At 54.5% G+C, this 18284-nt stretch overlaps 1 protein-coding gene and 4 non-coding genes across 5 annotated transcripts in view; 4 read left to right on the top strand and 1 right to left on the bottom strand.

Annotated features, from left to right (window-relative positions):
* DNAJC5B (DnaJ heat shock protein family (Hsp40) member C5 beta) overlaps positions 1 to 18284 on the bottom strand; it is a 79254-nt gene that overhangs the window by 13302 nt on the left and 47668 nt on the right. The window lies entirely within an intron of this gene.
* TRNAY-GUA (transfer RNA tyrosine (anticodon GUA)) lies at positions 7358 to 7446 on the top strand. Its single transcript is given in 2 exon segments — positions 7358 to 7394; positions 7411 to 7446. It is a non-coding gene; the product is annotated as a tRNA-Tyr (tRNA).
* TRNAA-AGC (transfer RNA alanine (anticodon AGC)) lies at positions 10008 to 10080 on the top strand. The gene has a single exon. It is a non-coding gene; the product is annotated as a tRNA-Ala (tRNA).
* Positions 14966 to 15054, top strand: TRNAY-GUA (transfer RNA tyrosine (anticodon GUA)). The gene is given in 2 exon segments: positions 14966 to 15002; positions 15019 to 15054. It is a non-coding gene; the product is annotated as a tRNA-Tyr (tRNA).
* TRNAA-AGC (transfer RNA alanine (anticodon AGC)) lies at positions 15390 to 15462 on the top strand. The gene has a single exon. It is a non-coding gene; the product is annotated as a tRNA-Ala (tRNA).

Genomic DNA, 18284 nt, shown 5'->3' on the forward strand with positions numbered 1-18284 from the left:
CTGAGCGCTGGGGTTTTTGAGGAGTGACCTCCCTCAGGAAAGTGAGTGGGAGGGTGGATGTGGGTGTGTGGGAGCCCGTCCAATGGGAAGGCCCAGAGTCCGGGTGTGGGGCAGGCTGGGCCAGGGGTGGGTGGCCGGAAGGGAGAAAGGACCTCAGGCAGATGCTGTGGGCTGGGGAATTAGCTCAAGTGGTAGAGCGCTCGCTTAGCATGTGAGAGGCAGCGGGATCGATGCCCGCATTCTCCAATGCTTTTCATTCCCCTTGCCCGGACACAGGGCCCCTTGCCTGGGGCAGTATCCTCTGGGAGGCTTGGGAAGGTCCTGGTCTGCCCAGGCTGCACAGAGAACAACAGCTTCCAGGGCTACATGTAGAGTACGACGGACTCAGGATCAAGGGAAGGGAGTCTTCCCCCTTGCTTGCCATCTAACAGATGGCACCTAGAATGCTGTGACCAACTTTGGTTCTCCATGCAGAAGGGAGAGAGAGACCGACTGCAGCCACCTCAGAATAGGGCCACCAGGATTACTGGGAGCAGGCGCGCAGGCCCTGTGAGGAGAGGCCAATGAATGCGGGCTTGTCCAGACGCCGGGGAAGAGAGGGCTTTGGGGAAGCTAAGCAGCATCTTTCAAATGCTTATCATGAGGTTTTGAATTCAACAGCTAGGCTTTTTGCTGGTGTGATTGGTGGAGGAATGATGAACAACAGGGCACAGCTGAAGCAAGACAGGTTCCATTTTTGTTTCCCTCCCACCAGCCAGGCAGGAGAAGAGGGATGCCCCGGAGGGCTGTGCAGCCTCCATGCTTGGAGACTGGCATGAGCTTACTGGCCAAAGCCTTGAGCAAACTGGTGCGATCTCTGAGCTGGGGCTGCTCGGAGGAGATTTCAGTAGAGATGTCCCGGGGCCTCATCGAAGGTGATTGCTTTGACAACTCTGCCATGCGGGCAGAGCTGGGAGAGGGCCCTGCCGGTCCATCAACAGCTCTGCTGGTCGTGCACAAGACTTCAGTCTGCCTTGCATGGCTACCTACCCCTACGTCTCGTCCAGGCCCTGAGTGCCCAATTAGACCTGAAAGGCCATGATGAGCCTCACGCTAGGCTCATCATCACATCCACCAATGGGCCCAGGAGCTCTGTTCATGACCAGCTCTGGGCCTTCACTCTCTTTTGGTACTACACCGTAGGAGTCCTGGTCTCTGTCTCAGCCATGCCTATGGCTATGCCAATGGCTTTGTCCAGCCACAGAGAGCCTTGATGCAGACGCTGACATGCACATGGATGTTCTGTGTTGACGTCACCCCTGTCTTGTCCGAATGGACCTGTCTGTCATTCACTGGGCGAGATGGTCATTCTGACCCACGGAGTGACTTCCTGGCGTGCTGTTGTCCTTGCCTCAGAATGACACTGGTGCCTTCTGCTTCTTGAGTGTCTCTCAGAGCAAGGCACCACGACTGGGTGTTCCCCGGTGAGGTGTTGTGTGGCTGAGGGATGGTGGACAATGTGGGTCTAAGGCACAACCTTCTTTCGTCCTTCCTTCCTACTGAAGACAGTCACGTGGGTATAGGCAAGTAGTGTGAGAACTGAGCAGTTGGATGAATGTCTGAGGAAGGCGTGAGATGATAATGCCTCATGTTTCCTTTGATAGCTCAGCTGGTAGAGCGGAGGACTGTAGGCTCCCTTGCACGGCCATCCTTAGGTCGCTGGTTCAACTCTGGCTCGAAGGAGTGCCCTTTTGGCTCTGCACCACACCCTGTTCCGCCTTTGTCTCTTAACAGGAATGTTCACACCGCAGAGGCACTTGTGAGCTCAGAATGGGGCAGTTGAGGCCCACCAAAAGGGCTGCTGGGGATCAAGTGGGGAAGGCTGCACAAGCTTCAGTGGCAGCCCTCCAGTGGACAAGCAGCTCCATTCCGTGGTGCTGCTCAAGCAGGTGGGAGTTCAGGCAGGCTCCTTGAGTCCACAGGTCATGGCCAAGCTCAGCATCAATGGGGAACGGTGGGCAGGCACGGACAGAGCTGTGACCCAGATCCAGTGGTTCTCAGACAGGCACCAAGGGCAAGAGGTTCAGCTACAAAGTGCCTCCTGTGCAAAGGAGGGCCAGGTCTCTGCTGAGGCTTCTTGTACCATTTTCATGCAAGGCCACCGTTTGGGCATGCTCCAAGTTGTGGGTGAGCTCAGACAGCCAAACACCCAGGGTGCTGGGGATGCCGTCAGGCTCCCAAGGGATTGACCCCGAGGTCTGGTTTTGTCAGAGGGCACCTCCCTCAGGCAAGTGAGTGGGTGGGTGGGTGTGAGTGTGGGAGCCAGTCCGATGGGAAGGCCCAGAGTCCGGGTGTGGGGCAGGCTGGGCCAGGGGTGGGTGCCTGGCAGGGGAGAGGGCCTCAGGCAGAGGCCGTGGGTTGGGGAATTAGCTCAAGTGGTAGAGCGCTCGCTTAGCATGTGAGAGGCAGCGGGATCGATGCCCGCATTCTCCAATGCTTTTCATTCCCCTTGCCCGGACACAGGGCCCTTTGCCTGGAGCCTGTGTCCTCTGGAGGCCGTGGAAACACACGGTGCACCCAGTCTGCAAAGAGTAGGACATTCTACTGGGGTGTAACATCCCGCGGTGTAACAAGAGCATCACCAGGAGTTTTACAGGAGACCTTATTTTCTCCCTCTTTGCTTGGCACAAGTCCAATATCATCTCAAGCACTCTGTCCAGATTTGAGCTCCACCGTAGAGGAAATTCACCACGAAAAGGCAGTAAATTCAGTGGAGCGCTATGGAGAAGCTCAGGGAATGGGGGTATTTCTACGAGCGAATGGGCTGAGGACACTGGGCCTGTTCAGCCTGGAGAAAGAGAGGTTCAGAGGGCTTACACGTGACCTTCCAGCACTCAGGAGGACCTTACTGAGTAGAGGAAATGTACTTCTGTCTGGCGCTTGACCAGAGGGCAAAAGAGAGCAGAGTGAAATGGAATCAAGAGAAGTTGCAGTAGGATACGGGTAAGCCTCTTTGTGGCCCTGAGGAGAGTCCAGCTGTAGAGGATGACGTGGAAGGAGCTTGAGGAGTTTTTCTGTTTGTGGGTTTGCATGCCTTGGTGGACTAAATGGTTGAGCAAGGTGGTATGATGTTGGAGCCGAGTCTATTTGAATGAGGATGTCGGAGCAGAGGCATTGTTCTCCGCTTTGCATGGAGAAGCGTTGGATGAGTATGAACGCCTGAGAGAAAAAGAGGTTCAGGGGGCTTACACGTGACCTTCTAGCACTTTGGAGGACCTTACAGAGCAGAGGAAATGTTGTCCTTTTGTCTGGTGCAGGACCAGTGGGCAAAAGAGAGCAGAGTGAAATGGAATCGAGAGAAGTTGCAGTAGGATACGGGTAAGCCTCTTTGTGGCCCTGAGGAGAGTCCAGCTGCAAGAGTTGATGGGCTAAAGGGTTGCCCATGGTGGTTGCCGGTGGTATGATGTTGGAGCTGAGTCTATTTGAATGAGGATGTCGGAGCAGAGGCATTGTTCTCCGTTTTGCATGGAGAAGCGTTGGATGAGTGTGTGATGGGCGAGGTACTGGGCAGGGCTCCATGCTTCCTTCGATAGCTCAGCTGGTAGAGCGGAAAACTGTAGGCTCCCTTGCACGGCCATCCTTAGGTCGCTGGTTCAACTCCGGCTCGAAGGAGTGCCCTTTTGGCTCTGCACCGCACCCTGCAGTGCCACTGCCTTTTGGCCCTGCCCAGGTGATTCCCCTTCAAGGGCTGCACAGCCCTGAACTCTTGCTTGAGGTGCAGAAGATGACTGGCCAAGGCGGTTTTAGGTGAATGCTGGGCTGGGGATGGTGGTGCTGAGCGCTGGGGTTTTTGAGGAGTGACCTCCCTCAGGAAAGTGAGTGGGAGGGTGGATGTGGGTGTGTGGGAGCCAGTCCGATGGGAAGGCCCAGAGTCCGGGTGTGGGGCAGGCTGGGCCAGGGGTGGGTGGCCGGAAGGGAGAAAGGACCTCAGGCAGATGCTGTGGGCTGGGGAATTAGCTCAAGTGGTAGAGCGCTCGCTTAGCATGTGAAAGGCAGCGGGATCGATGCCCGCATTCTCCAATGCTTTTCATTCCCCTTGCCCGGACACAGGGCCCCTTGCCTGGGGCAGTATCCTCTGGGAGGTTTGGGAAGGTCCTGGTCTGCCCAGGCTGCACAGAGAACAACAGCTTCCAGGGCTACATGTAGAGTACGACGGACTCAGGATCAAGGGAAGGGAGTCTTCCCCCTTGCTTGCCATCTAACAGATGGCACCTAGAATGCTGTGACCAACTTTGGTTCTCCATGCAGAAGGGAGAGAGAGACCGACTGCAGCCACCTCAGAATAGGGCCACCAGGATTACTGGGAGCAGGCGCGCAGGCCCTGTGAGGAGAGGCCAATGAATGCGGGCTTGTCCAGACGCCGGGGAAGAGAGGGCTTTGGGGAAGCTAAGCAGCATCTTTCAAATGCTTATCATGAGGTTTTGAATTCAACAGCTAGGCTTTTTGCTGGTGTGATTGGTGGAGGAATGATGAACAACAGGGCACAGCTGAAGCAAGACAGGTTCCATTTTTGTTTCCCTCCCACCAGCCAGGCAGGAGAAGGCGGCTGCCCAAGGGGCTGTGCAGCCTCCATGCTTGAGCTGGCTGGCTGAAGCCTTGAGCAAACTCGTGGGATCTCTGAGCTGGGGCTGCCTGGTGATGCATGCTGGAACAGACACGTATTGAGGCCTCATCGAAGGTGACTGCTTTGACAACTCTGTCATGCGGGCAGATCTGGGAGGGCGCCCTGACGGTCCTTCAATATCTCTGCTGATAGACCTGAGGAGTGCAGGCTCCCTTGCGTGTCTACCGCTACATCTTGTCCGGGCCCTGAGTGGCCCTAACAGGCCTGAATGGCCCTGAGCAGCCTCATGCCGGCCTCCACATCCACCCATGGATTTACGTTCAGCTCTGGGCCTTCACCCTCTTTCCGTGCTACACCGCGGGAATCCTGGTCTCTAGCTCACCCATGCCTATGCTGCTGTGCTCATCCTGAGTGCCATTACGTGGCACATGCAGGACAACCTGGTGATCAGGCGCAGTCAGCATCATTCATGAACTGCAGGTGCTGCTTGACAAACCTCATCTCCTTCTATGACAAGGTGACTCACTCAGTGGATGAGGGAAAGGGAAAGACTGTGGATGTTGTTTACCTGGACTTTAGTAACGCCTTCGACACCGTTTCCCACAGCATTCTCCTGGAGAAACTGACTGCTCATGGCTTGGATGAGTGTACTCTCTGCTGGGTAAAAAACCGGCTGGGTGGCCAGGCCCAAAGAGTTGTGGTGAATGGAGATCAATCCAGCTAGTGGCCAGTCACAAGCGGTGTTCCCCAGGGTTAAGTATTGCACACAGATCTGTTTAATATCTTTATCAATGAACTGGATGAGGGGATCGAGTGCATCCTCAGTAAGTTTGCAGCTGACACCAAGCTAGGTGGGAGTGTTGACGTGCTTGAGGGTAGGACGGCTCCACAGAGGGATCTGGACAGGATGGAATGATGGGCCGAGGACAATGGTGTGAGGTTCAACAAGGCCAAGTGCTGGGTCCTGCACTTGAGTCACAACAACCCCATGCAACGCTACAGGCTTAGGGAAGAGTGGCTGGAGAGCAGCCCAGCACAAAAGGACCTGGGGGTATTGGTCGACAGCCAGATGAATATGAGCCAGCAGTGTGCCCAAGGCGGCCAACAGCATCCTGGCCTGTTTCAGGAAAAATGTGGTGAGCAGCACTGGGGAAGTGATTGCCCCCTGTACTCGGCACTGGTGAGGCTGCACCTCGACTACTGTGTTCAGTTTAGGGCCCCTCACTCCAAGAAAGACATTGAGATTCTGAAGCGGGTCCAGAGAAGGGCAACAAAGCTGGTGAGAGGTCTAGAGAACAAGTTTTATGAGGAGCGGCTGAGGGAACTGGGGTTCTTTAGCCTGGAGAAAAGGAAGCTGAGGGGAGACCTTATCACTCTCTACAACTACCTGAAAGGAGGTTGCAGTGAAGTCAGGGTCAGTCTCTTCTCCCAAGTAACAAGCGATAGGACAAGAGGAAAACCCTTTAGTTGCGCCAGGGGAGGTTTAGATTGGATATTAGGAAAAATTTCTTCATCGAAAGACAGAAAAACATTGGAACAGGCCTCCCAGGGAAGTGGTGGAATCGCCATCCCTAGAGGTATTTAAAAAAAGAGTAGAGGCGGTGCTTAGGAACATGGTTTAGTGGTGATTTTGTCAGTGTCAGGTGGATGGTTGGACTCGATGATCTTAATGGTCCCTTCCAACCCAGACGATTCTATGATTCTATGGCTATGCCATTGCCTGTGTCCGACCACAGAAAGCCTTGATGCAGATGCTGACATGCAGACGGATATTCTGTGTTGACCTCATCCCTGTCTTGTCAGTCTGGATCTGCCTGGCATTCACTGGACGTGATCATCACTCTGACCTACAGAGTGACATCCTGGCGTGCTGTTGTCCTTGCCTCAGTATGACAATGGTGCCTTCTGCTTCTTGACTGTCTCTTATAGCAAGGCACCATGGCTTGGTCTTCCCAGGTCAGGTGGTGTGGACCTGAGAGATGGTGGGCAATATGGGACTAAGACAAATCATTCTTTCTTCCTGATGAATGGATTGATGCCCACGTTCTCCAGTGCTTTTCATTCCCCTTGCCTGGACACAGGGCCCTTGGCCTGGGGCCAGTGTCCTCTGGAGGCTGTGGCAGCACGCAGAGCACCCAGTCAGTAAAGAGCAGGAAAAGACCCCAAGGTGTAACAAGAGCAGCACCGGCAGTTTTACAGGAGACATTACTTTCTCCATCTTTTCTTGACAGGCATCAAATGTCATCTCAAGTACTGTGTCCAGATTTGAGCTCCACCACAGAGGAATGGCATCAAGGAAATGGAGCAACTTCAGTGGAGGGCTGCAAAGAAGCTCAGGAACCGAAGGGATTTCTATGTGAGGATGGACTGAGGACACCGGCCATGTTCAGCCTGGAGAAAAAGAGGTTCAGGGGGCTTACACGTGACCTTCTAGCACTTTGGAGGACCTTACAGAGCAGAGGAAATGTTGTCCTTTTGTCTGGTGCAGGACCAGTGGGCAAAAGAGAGCAGAGTGAAATGGAATCAAGAGAAGTTGCAGTAGGATACGGGTAAGCCTCTTTTTGGCCCTGAGGAGAGTCCAGCTGCAAGAGTTGATGGGCTAAAGGGTTGCCCATGGTGGTTGCCGGTGGTATGGTGTTGGAGCTGAGTCTATTTGAATGAGGATGTCGGAGCAGAGGCATTGTTCTCCGCTTTGCATGGAGAAGCGTTGGATGAGTGTGTGATGGGTGAGGTACTGGGCAGGGCTCCATGCTTCCTTCAATAGCTCAGCTGGTAGAGCGGAGGACTGTAGGCTCCCTTGCACGGCCATCCTTAGGTCGCTGGTTCAACTCCGGCTCGAAGGAGTGCCCTTTTGGCTCTGCACCGCACCCTGCAGTGCCACTGCCTTTTGGCCCTGCCCGGGTGATTCCCCTTCAAGGGCTGCACAGCCCTGAACTCTTGCTTGAGGTGCAGAAGATGACTGGCCAAGGCGGTTTTAGGTGAATGCTGGGCTGGGGATGGTGGTGCTGAGCGCTGGGGTTTTTGAGGAGTGACCTCCCTCAGGAAAGTGAGTGGGAGGGTGGATGTGGGTGTGTGGGAGCCCGTCCAATGGGAAGGCCCAGAGTCCGGGTGTGGGGCAGGCTGGGCCAGGGGTGGGTGGCCGGAAGGGAGAAAGGACCTCAGGCAGATGCTGTGGGCTGGGGAATTAGCTCAAGTGGTAGAGCGCTCGCTTAGCATGTGAGAGGCAGCGGGATCGATGCCCGCATTCTCCAATGCTTTTCATTCCCCTTGCCCGGACACAGGGCCCCTTGCCTGGGGCAGTATCCTCTGGGAGGCTTGGGAAGGTCCTGGTCTGCCCAGGCTGCACAGAGAACAACAGCTTCCAGGGCTACATGTAGAGTACGACGGACTCAGGATCAAGGGAAGGGAGTCTTCCCCCTTGCTTGCCATCTAACAGATGGCACCTAGAATGCTGTGACCAACTTTGGTTCTCCATGCAGAAGGGAGAGAGAGACCGACTGCAGCCACCTCAGAATAGGGCCACCAGGATTACTGGGAGCAGGCGCGCAGGCCCTGTGAGGAGAGGCCAATGAATGCGGGCTTGTCCAGACGCCGGGGAAGAGAGGGCTTTGGGGAAGCTAAGCAGCATCTTTCAAATGCTTATCATGAGGTTTTGAATTCAACAGCTAGGCTTTTTGCTGGTGTGATTGGTGGAGGAATGATGAACAACAGGGCACAGCTGAAGCAAGACAGGTTCCATTTTTGTTTCCCTCCCACCAGCCAGGCAGGAGAAGAGGGATGCCCCGGAGGGCTGTGCAGCCTCCATGCTTGGAGACTGGCATGAGCTTACTGGCCAAAGCCTTGAGCAAACTGGTGCGATCTCTGAGCTGGGGCTGCTCGGAGGAGATTTCAGTAGAGATGTCCCGGGGCCTCATCGAAGGTGATTGCTTTGACAACTCTGCCATGCGGGCAGAGCTGGGAGAGGGCCCTGCCGGTCCATCAACAGCTCTGCTGGTCGTGCACAAGACTTCAGTCTGCCTTGCATGGCTACCTACCCCTACGTCTCGTCCAGGCCCTGAGTGCCCAATTAGACCTGAAAGGCCATGATGAGCCTCACGCTAGGCTCATCATCACATCCACCAATGGGCCCAGGAGCTCTGTTCATGACCAGCTCTGGGCCTTCACTCTCTTTTGGTACTACACCGTAGGAGTCCTGGTCTCTGTCTCAGCCATGCCTATGGCTATGCCAATGGCTTTGTCCAGCCACAGAGAGCCTTGATGCAGACGCTGACATGCACATGGATGTTCTGTGTTGACGTCACCCCTGTCTTGTCCGAATGGACCTGTCTGTCATTCACTGGGCGAGATGGTCATTCTGACCCACGGAGTGACTTCCTGGCGTGCTGTTGTCCTTGCCTCAGAATGACACTGGTGCCTTCTGCTTCTTGAGTGTCTCTCAGAGCAAGGCACCACGACTGGGTGTTCCCCGGTGAGGTGTTGTGTGGCTGAGGGATGGTGGACAATGTGGGTCTAAGGCACAACCTTCTTTCGTCCTTCCTTCCTACTGAAGACAGTCACGTGGGTATAGGCAAGTAGTGTGAGAACTGAGCAGTTGGATGAATGTCTGAGGAAGGCGTGAGATGATAATGCCTCATGTTTCCTTTGATAGCTCAGCTGGTAGAGCGGAGGACTGTAGGCTCCCTTGCACGGCCATCCTTAGGTCGCTGGTTCAACTCTGGCTCGAAGGAGTGCCCTTTTGGCTCTGCACCACACCCTGTTCCGCCTTTGTCTCTTAACAGGAATGTTCACACCGCAGAGGCACTTGTGAGCTCAGAATGGGGCAGTTGAGGCCCACCAAAAGGGCTGCTGGGGATCAAGTGGGGAAGGCTGCACAAGCTTCAGTGGCAGCCCTCCAGTGGACAAGCAGCTCCATTCCGTGGTGCTGCTCAAGCAGGTGGGAGTTCAGGCAGGCTCCTTGAGTCCACAGGTCATGGCCAAGCTCAGCATCAATGGGGAACGGTGGGCAGGCACGGACAGAGCTGTGACCCAGATCCAGTGGTTCTCAGACAGGCACCAAGGGCAAGAGGTTCAGCTACAAAGTGCCTCCTGTGCAAAGGAGGGCCAGGTCTCTGCTGAGGCTTCTTGTACCATTTTCATGCAAGGCCACCGTTTGGGCATGCTCCAAGTTGTGGGTGAGCTCAGACAGCCAAACACCCAGGGTGCTGGGGATGCCGTCAGGCTCCCAAGGGATTGACCCCGAGGTCTGGTTTTGTCAGAGGGCACCTCCCTCAGGCAAGTGAGTGGGTGGGTGGGTGTGAGTGTGGGAGCCAGTCCGATGGGAAGGCCCAGAGTCCGGGTGTGGGGCAGGCTGGGCCAGGGGTGGGTGCCTGGCAGGGGAGAGGGCCTCAGGCAGAGGCCGTGGGTTGGGGAATTAGCTCAAGTGGTAGAGCGCTCGCTTAGCATGTGAGAGGCAGCGGGATCGATGCCCGCATTCTCCAATGCTTTTCATTCCCCTTGCCCGGACACAGGGCCCTTTGCCTGGAGCCTGTGTCCTCTGGAGGCCGTGGAAACACACGGTGCACCCAGTCTGCAAAGAGTAGGACATTCTACTGGGGTGTAACATCCCGCGGTGTAACAAGAGCATCACCAGGAGTTTTACAGGAGACCTTATTTTCTCCCTCTTTGCTTGGCACAAGTCCAATATCATCTCAAGCACTCTGTCCAGATTTGAGCTCCACCGTAGAGGAAATTCACCACGAAAAGGCAGTAAATTCAGTGGAGCGCTATGGAGAAGCTCAGGGAATGGGGGTATTTCTACGAGCGAATGGGCTGAGGACACTGGGCCTGTTCAGCCTGGAGAAAGAGAGGTTCAGAGGGCTTACACGTGACCTTCCAGCACTCAGGAGGACCTTACTGAGTAGAGGAAATGTACTTCTGTCTGGCGCTTGACCAGAGGGCAAAAGAGAGCAGAGTGAAATGGAATCAAGAGAAGTTGCAGTAGGATACGGGTAAGCCTCTTTGTGGCCCTGAGGAGAGTCCAGCTGTAGAGGATGACGTGGAAGGAGCTTGAGGAGTTTTTCTGTTTGTGGGTTTGCATGCCTTGGTGGACTAAATGGTTGAGCAAGGTGGTATGATGTTGGAGCCGAGTCTATTTGAATGAGGATGTCGGAGCAGAGGCATTGTTCTCCGCTTTGCATGGAGAAGCGTTGGATGAGTATGAACGCCTGAGAGAAAAAGAGGTTCAGGGGGCTTACACGTGACCTTCTAGCACTTTGGAGGACCTTACAGAGCAGAGGAAATGTTGTCCTTTTGTCTGGTGCAGGACCAGTGGGCAAAAGAGAGCAGAGTGAAATGGAATCGAGAGAAGTTGCAGTAGGATACGGGTAAGCCTCTTTGTGGCCCTGAGGAGAGTCCAGCTGCAAGAGTTGATGGGCTAAAGGGTTGCCCATGGTGGTTGCCGGTGGTATGATGTTGGAGCTGAGTCTATTTGAATGAGGATGTCGGAGCAGAGGCATTGTTCTCCGTTTTGCATGGAGAAGCGTTGGATGAGTGTGTGATGGGCGAGGTACTGGGCAGGGCTCCATGCTTCCTTCGATAGCTCAGCTGGTAGAGCGGAAAACTGTAGGCTCCCTTGCACGGCCATCCTTAGGTCGCTGGTTCAACTCCGGCTCGAAGGAGTGCCCTTTTGGCTCTGCACCGCACCCTGCAGTGCCACTGCCTTTTGGCCCTGCCCAGGTGATTCCCCTTCAAGGGCTGCACAGCCCTGAACTCTTGCTTGAGGTGCAGAAGATGACTGGCCAAGGCGGTTTTAGGTGAATGCTGGGCTGGGGATGGTGGTGCTGAGCGCTGGGGTTTTTGAGGAGTGACCTCCCTCAGGAAAGTGAGTGGGAGGGTGGATGTGGGTGTGTGGGAGCCAGTCCGATGGGAAGGCCCAGAGTCCGGGTGTGGGGCAGGCTGGGCCAGGGGTGGGTGGCCGGAAGGGAGAAAGGACCTCAGGCAGATGCTGTGGGCTGGGGAATTAGCTCAAGTGGTAGAGCGCTCGCTTAGCATGTGAAAGGCAGCGGGATCGATGCCCGCATTCTCCAATGCTTTTCATTCCCCTTGCCCGGACACAGGGCCCCTTGCCTGGGGCAGTATCCTCTGGGAGGTTTGGGAAGGTCCTGGTCTGCCCAGGCTGCACAGAGAACAACAGCTTCCAGGGCTACATGTAGAGTACGACGGACTCAGGATCAAGGGAAGGGAGTCTTCCCCCTTGCTTGCCATCTAACAGATGGCACCTAGAATGCTGTGACCAACTTTGGTTCTCCATGCAGAAGGGAGAGAGAGACCGACTGCAGCCACCTCAGAATAGGGCCACCAGGATTACTGGGAGCAGGCGCGCAGGCCCTGTGAGGAGAGGCCAATGAATGCGGGCTTGTCCAGACGCCGGGGAAGAGAGGGCTTTGGGGAAGCTAAGCAGCATCTTTCAAATGCTTATCATGAGGTTTTGAATTCAACAGCTAGGCTTTTTGCTGGTGTGATTGGTGGAGGAATGATGAACAACAGGGCACAGCTGAAGCAAGACAGGTTCCATTTTTGTTTCCCTCCCACCAGCCAGGCAGGAGAAGGCGGCTGCCCAAGGGGCTGTGCAGCCTCCATGCTTGAGCTGGCTGGCTGAAGCCTTGAGCAAACTCGTGGGATCTCTGAGCTGGGGCTGCCTGGTGATGCATGCTGGAACAGACACGTATTGAGGCCTCATCGAAGGTGACTGCTTTGACAACTCTGTCATGCGGGCAGATCTGGGAGGGCGCCCTGACGGTCCTTCAATATCTCTGCTGATAGACCTGAGGAGTGCAGGCTCCCTTGCGTGTTTACCGCTACATCTTGTCCGGGCCCTGAGTGGCCCTAACAGGCCTGAATGGCCCTGAGCAGCCTCATGCCGGCCTCCACATCCACCCATGGATTTACGTTCAGCTCTGGGCCTTCACCCTCTTTCCGTGCTACACCGCGGGAATCCTGGTCTCTAGCTCACCCATGCCTATGCTGCTGTGCTCATCCTGAGTGCCATTACGTGGCACATGCAGGACAACCTGGTGATCAGGCGCAGTCAGCATCATTCATGAACTGCAGGTGCTGCTTGACAAACCTCATCTCCTTCTATGACAAGGTGACTCACTCAGTGGATGAGGGAAAGGGAAAGACTGTGGATGTTGTTTACCTGGACTTTAGTAACGCCTTCGACACCGTTTCCCACAGCATTCTCCTGGAGAAACTGACTGCTCATGGCTTGGATGAGTGTACTCTCTGCTGGGTAAAAAACCGGCTGGGTGGCCAGGCCCAAAGAGTTGTGGTGAATGGAGATCAATCCAGCTAGTGGCCAGTCACAAGCGGTGTTCCCCAGGGTTAAGTATTGCACACAGATCTGTTTAATATCTTTATCAATGAACTGGATGAGGGGATCGAGTGCATCCTCAGTAAGTTTGCAGCTGACACCAAGCTAGGTGGGAGTGTTGACGTGCTTGAGGGTAGGACGGCTCCACAGAGGGATCTGGACAGGATGGAATGATGGGCCGAGGACAATGGTGTGAGGTTCAACAAGGCCAAGTGCTGGGTCCTGCACTTGAGTCACAACAACCCCATGCAACGCTACAGGCTTAGGGAAGAGTGGCTGGAGAGCAGCCCAGCACAAAAGGACCTGGGGGTATTGGTCGACAGCCAGATGAATATGAGCCAGCAGTGTGCCCAAGGCGGCCAACAGCATCCTGGCCTGTTTCAGGAAAAATGTGGTGAGCAGCACTGGGGAAGTGATTGCCCCCTGTACTCGGCACTGGTGAGGCTGCACCTCGACTACTGTGTTCAGTTTAGGGCCCCTCACTCCAAGAAAGACATTGAGATTCTGAAGCGGGTCCAGAGAAGGGCAACAAAGCTGGTGAGAGGTCTAGAGAACAAGTTTTATGAGGAGCGGCTGAGGGAACTGGGGTTCTTTAGCCTGGAGAAAAGGAAGCTGAGGGGAGACCTTATCACTCTCTACAACTACCTGAAAGGAGGTTGCAGTGAAGTCAGGGTCAGTCTCTTCTCCCAAGTAACAAGCGATAGGACAAGAGGAAAACCCTTTAGTTGCGCCAGGGGAGGTTTAGATTGGATATTAGGAAAAATTTCTTCATCGAAAGACAGAAAAACATTGGAACAGGCCTCCCAGGGAAGTGGTGGAATCGCCATCCCTAGAGGTATTTAAAAAAAGAGTAGAGGCGGTGCTTAGGAACATGGTTTAGTGGTGGTTTTGTCAGTGTCAGGTGGATGGTTGGACTCGATGATCTTAATGGTCCCTTCCAACCCAGACGATTCTATGATTCTATGGCTATGCCATTGCCTGTGTCCGACCACAGAAAGCCTTGATGCAGATGCTGACATGCAGACGGATATTCTGTGTTGACCTCATCCCTGTCTTGTCAGTCTGGATCTGCCTGGCATTCACTGGACGTGATCATCACTCTGACCTACAGAGTGACATCCTGGCGTGCTGTTGTCCTTGCCTCAGTATGACAATGGTGCCTTCTGCTTCTTGACTGTCTCTTATAGCAAGGCACCATGGCTTGGTCTTCCCAGGTCAGGTGGTGTGGACCTGAGAGATGGTGGGCAATATGGGACTAAGACAAATCATTCTTTCTTCCTGATGAATGGATTGATGCCCACGTTCTCCAGTGCTTTTCATTCCCCTTGCCTGGACACAGGGCCCTTGGCCTGGGGCCAGTGTCCTCTGGAGGCTGTGGCAGCACGCAGAGCACCCAGTCAGTAAAGAGCAGGAAAAGACCCCAAGGTGTAACAAGAGCAGCACCGGCAGTTTTACAGGAGACATTACTTTCTCCATCTTTTCTTGACAGGCATCAAATGTCATCTCAAGTACTGTGTCCAGATTTGAGCTCCACCACAGAGGAATGGCATCAAGGAAATGGAGCAACTTCAGTGGAGGGCTGCAAAGAAGCTCAGGAACCGAAGGGATTTCTATGTGAGGATGGACTGAGGACACCGGCCATGTTCAGCCTGGAGAAAAAGAGGTTCAGGGGGCTTACACGTGACCTTCTAGCACTTTGGAGGACCTTACAGAGCAGAGGAAATGTTGTCCTTTTGTCTGGTGCAGGACCAGTGGGCAAAAGAGAGCAGAGTGAAATGGAATCAAGAGAAGTTGCAGTAGGATACGGGTAAGCCTCTTTTTGGCCCTGAGGAGAGTCCAGCTGCAAGAGTTGATGGGCTAAAGGGTTGCCCATGGTGGTTGCCGGTGGTATGGTGTTGGAGCTGAGTCTATTTGAATGAGGATGTCGGAGCAGAGGCATTGTTCTCCGCTTTGCATGGAGAAGCGTTGGATGAGTGTGTGATGGGCGAGGTACTGGGCAGGGCTCCATGCTTCCTTTGATAGCTCAGCTGGTAGAGCGGAGGACTGTAGGCTCCCTTGCACGGCCATCCTTAGGTCGCTGGTTCAACTCCGGCTCGAAGGAGTGCCCTTTTGGCTCTGCACCGCACCCTGCAGTGCCACTGCCTTTTGGCCCTGCCCGGGTGATTCCCCTTCAAGGGCTGCACAGCCCTGAACTCTTGCTTGAGGTGCAGAAGATGACTGGCCAAGGCGGTTTTAGGTGAATGCTGGGCTGGGGATGGTGGTGCTGAGCGCTGGGGTTTTTGAGGAGTGACCTCCCTCAGGAAAGTGAGTGGGAGGGTGGATGTGGGTGTGTGGGAGCCAGTCCGATGGGAAGGCCCAGAGTCCGGGTGTGGGGCAGGCTGGGCCAGGGGTGGGTGGCCGGAAGGGAGAAAGGACCTCAGGCAGATGCTGTGGGCTGGGGAATTAGCTCAAGTGGTAGAGCGCTCGCTTAGCATGTGAGAGGCAGCGGGATCGATGCCCGCATTCTCCAATGCTTTTCATTCCCCTTGCCCGGACACAGGGCCCCTTGCCTGGGGCAGTATCCTCTGGGAGGCTTGGGAAGGTCCTGGTCTGCCCAGGCTGCACAGAGAACAACAGCTTCCAGGGCTACATGTAGAGTACGACGGACTCAGGATCAAGGGAAGGGAGTCTTCCCCCTTGCTTGCCATCTAACAGATGGCACCTAGAATGCTGTGACCAACTTTGGTTCTCCATGCAGAAGAGAGAGAGAGACCGACTGCAGCCACCTCAGAATAGGGCCACCAGGATTACTGGGAGCAGGCGCGCAGGCCCTGTGAGGAGAGGCCAATGAATGCGGGCTTGTCCAGACGCCGGGGAAGAGAGGGCTTTGGGGAAGCTAAGCAGCATCTTTCAAATGCTTATCATGAGGTTTTGAATTCAACAGCTAGGCTTTTTGCTGGTGTGATTGGTGGAGGAATGATGAACAACAGGGCACAGCTGAAGCAAGACAGGTTCCATTTTTGTTTCCCTCCCACCAGCCAGGCAGGAGAAGAGGGATGCCCCGGAGGGCTGTGCAGCCTCCATGCTTGAGCTGGCTGGCTGAAGCCTTGAGCAAACTCGTGGGATCTCTGAGCTGGGGCTGCCTGGTGATGCATGCTGGAACAGACACGTATTGAGGCCTCATCGAAGGTGACTGCTTTGACAACTCTGTCATGCGGGCAGATCTGGGAGGGCGCCCTGACGGTCCTTCAATATCTCTGCTGATAGACCTGAGGAGTGCAGGCTCCCTTGCGTGTCTACCGCTACATCTTGTCCGGGCCCTGAGTGGCCCTAACAGGCCTGAATGGCCCTGAGCAGCCTCATGCCGGCCTCCACATCCACCCATGGATTTACGTTCAGCTCTGGGCCTTCACCCTCTTTCCGTGCTACACCGCGGGAATCCTGGTCTCTAGCTCACCCATGCCTATGCTGCTGTGCTCATCCTGAGTGCCATTACGTGGCACATGCAGGACAACCTGGTGATCAGGCGCAGTCAGCATCATTCATGAACTGCAGGTGCTGCTTGACAAACCTCATCTCCTTCTATGACAAGGTGACTCACTCAGTGGATGAGGGAAAGGGAAAGACTGTGGATGTTGTTTACCTGGACTTTAGTAACGCCTTCGACACCGTTTCCCACAGCATTCTCCTGGAGAAACTGACTGCTCATGGCTTGGATGAGTGTACTCTCTGCTGGGTAAAAAACCGGCTGGGTGGCCAGGCCCAAAGAGTTGTGGTGAATGGAGATCAATCCAGCTAGTGGCCAGTCACAAGCGGTGTTCCCCAGGGTTAAGTATTGCACACAGATCTGTTTAATATCTTTATCAATGAACTGGATGAGGGGATCGAGTGCATCCTCAGTAAGTTTGCAGCTGACACCAAGCTAGGTGGGAGTGTTGACGTGCTTGAGGGTAGGACGGCTCCACAGAGGGATCTGGACAGGATGGAATGATGGGCCGAGGACAATGGTGTGAGGTTCAACAAGGCCAAGTGCTGGGTCCTGCACTTGAGTCACAACAACCCCATGCAACGCTACAGGCTTAGGGAAGAGTGGCTGGAGAGCAGCCCAGCACAAAAGGACCTGGGGGTATTGGTCGACAGCCAGATGAATATGAGCCAGCAGTGTGCCCAAGGCGGCCAACAGCATCCTGGCCTGTTTCAGGAAAAATGTGGTGAGCAGCACTGGGGAAGTGATTGCCCCCTGTACTCGGCACTGGTGAGGCTGCACCTCGACTACTGTGTTCAGTTTAGGGCCCCTCACTCCAAGAAAGACATTGAGATTCTGAAGCGGGTCCAGAGAAGGGCAACAAAGCTGGTGAGAGGTCTAGAGAACAAGTTTTATGAGGAGCGGCTGAGGGAACTGGGGTTCTTTAGCCTGGAGAAAAGGAAGCTGAGGGGAGACCTTATCACTCTCTACAACTACCTGAAAGGAGGTTGCAGTGAAGTCAGGGTCAGTCTCTTCTCCCAAGTAACAAGCGATAGGACAAGAGGAAAAGCCTTTAGTTGCGCCAGGGGAGGTTTAGATTGGATATTAGGAAAAATTTCTTCATCGAAAGACAGAAAAACATTGGAACAGGCCTCCCAGGGAAGTGGTGGAATCGCCATCCCTAGAGGTATTTAAAAAAAGAGTAGAGGCGGTGCTTAGGAACATGGTTTAGTGGTGGTTTTGTCAGTGTCAGGTGGATGGTTGGACTCGATGATCTTAACGGTCCCTTCCAACCCAGACGATTCTATGATTCTCTGGCTATGCCATTGCCTATGTCCAACCACAGAAAGCCTTGATGCAGATGCTGACATGCAGACGGATATTCTGTGTTGACCTCATCCCTGTCTTGTCAGTCTGGATCTGCCTGGCATTCACTGGACGTGATCATCACTCTGACCTACAGAGTGACATCCTGGCGTGCTGTTGTCCTTGCCTCAGTATGACAATGGTGCCTTCTGCTTCTTGACTGTCTCTTATAGCAAGGCACCATGGCTTGGTCTTCCCAGGTCAGGTGGTGTGGACCTGAGAGATGGTGGGCAATATGGGACTAAGACAAATCATTCTTTCTTCCTGATGAATGGATTGATGCCCACGTTCTCCAGTGCTTTTCATTCCCCTTGCCTGGACACAGGGCCCTTGGCCTGGGGCCAGTGTCCTCTGGAGGCTGTGGCAGCACGCAGAGCACCCAGTCAGTAAAGAGCAGGAAAAGACCCCAAGGTGTAACAAGAGCAGCACCGGCAGTTTTACAGGAGACATTACTTTCTCCATCTTTTCTTGACAGGCATCAAATGTCATCTCAAGTACTGTGTCCAGATTTGAGCTCCACC

The sequence above is a fragment of the Rissa tridactyla genome, chromosome 2 (genome assembly GCF_028500815.1).
Source record: "Rissa tridactyla isolate bRisTri1 chromosome 2, bRisTri1.patW.cur.20221130, whole genome shotgun sequence".
Classification (NCBI taxonomy): Eukaryota; Metazoa; Chordata; class Aves; order Charadriiformes; family Laridae; genus Rissa; species Rissa tridactyla.